Below are 1,839 nucleotides of genomic sequence, written 5' to 3' on the forward strand. Positions count from 1 at the left end.
TCTATTTCGGGGTCGAAGATGAGTTGATCTCTACCGGTTGTGCTTCTTGTCATGCACCGGAAGAGCTGCACACCAAAGAGACAAAACGAACCGAAAGTGCTGTGAAATAGTTATGTCACAAGGTAATCCAAGCAAGATTCCAAGCAACGGTGATCTAACAAAAATCTAGACTAACACGAAAACGCCTAATCCCCGGCAACGGTGCCCAAAACTTGATGCGCACGCACCGAGTCTTATATTTAGTACCCGATTTGTACCACTATCCGCAAGTATACGGTAGTTGTAGTACCGGGGTCGACACGAGGACTAGGATGTATTAGTCTAACTCTAAGCTAGATTAGGTGATCCAATAAAAAATGTGATTTATGGCAAGTATCGGAATACGAGAAAGCAGATAAAATTAACGGGTTCCAAACGATGATTCAAGACGTTGTAGGTTCGGGATCCCTCAAGAATCGCATGGACGGTTAGTGATGCTACAATGTCTATGGGTTATCCTCCATATGGGGGTTTCAAGCATTTCTTCTAGAGTTTGTCTCTCCCGAGCTTAAACTCACTACGTAGAGAATCGATTCACCCATCTCCCAATGATCTAAATGATCTCTAGATGCATTAATGGACCCTACCATGAACCCTAAGTAAGCTAAGCCATCTCCCAATGTGAATAACTCACTCATTTGACATTTGGTTCCAAACATCATTCTCATATCCCTATGATCAATGTGTTCTACAATCATATCAATTAGGGTTTCAAGCCAATCAATAGCATTAAGCACAAAACTTGAAACCCATGGAAGAAACTCAAAGACATCATAGATTAAGAATAGGTGTCCATACAAAAGTGGGGATCCCTCACCCACAACAAAGTCACTACTCCATATCTAGAGGTTCAAAACAGAAAACAAAAGGGGACAACATAGAAAGGGAGATGAAATGCTCAAGATGATCTTCAATGGTGATCGCCTCTCCTTCAAGATGTCTCCCTAGGTCTCTAAATCTCCCAAACTCCCCTTTTTATGCAAGATGATTTTCTTCCAAAGTGTCGAGTTCCCCTTCTCTCTCCTCAAACTCCCCTTTTTATGCAAGTGTTCCAGCTAGGTTTCTCCTCAAAAATCGGGTTTTTCCTTTTTGGGCCGGTTTTGATATCGAGCGGTGATAACACAATTTTCTCATCTATTTCAAAGCCCATGGTGTAGCACTTTTGCATCGGTTGTGTGCATTATTAGACATTTAGGATCCTTTTAGTACTGGGTTTTGCTTCTTCTGCATTCTCTGGTGATTGAACAGGTAATGGACGTACTATGGACGTCAAATGAGCATAGTCGAGGACTTCGGAGCAAACTGGACCGGAACAGAACGATTAAGACATTTCCAGCTCGAGTTGCACTTGAACATGGCCGTGTCGAGTTTAAACACGGCCGTGCAAAGGCAAGGAAACGAATATATTCTTACAGACAATTGACACGGACCGTGTCGAGTCAAACAGACCCTGTCGAGACGCAACTCGCCCGTGTCCAGCCCGTGCAAAAGCGCATAGTTTTGATCAGATAATTGACACGGACCGTGTTTACCCCAACACGACCATGTTACGTTTCGAGAAACCTTCCTATTTTGCATCTGAACTTCCGTTTTCAGAATGGAAAGAAGCCTAGCCGCCAAAGAAATAAATAGAGGACGTCTTGGGCTTCAGAAATCATCGAGAGATCACAGCAGAAGCCAGAGAACTCGAGAGAGAATCAAGACGAAGTTTCCCGGGAGCAGAGATTGAAGAATCGTCGTCGAGAGATCACTGCGAGTCTTCTTTATCTGTTTCTATGTTTCTTCTTATTGATTTGAACT

This window comes from Tarenaya hassleriana, unplaced genomic scaffold, assembly GCF_000463585.1.
Source record: "Tarenaya hassleriana unplaced genomic scaffold, ASM46358v1 Cleome440, whole genome shotgun sequence".
Taxonomy (NCBI): domain Eukaryota; kingdom Viridiplantae; phylum Streptophyta; class Magnoliopsida; order Brassicales; family Cleomaceae; genus Tarenaya; species Tarenaya hassleriana.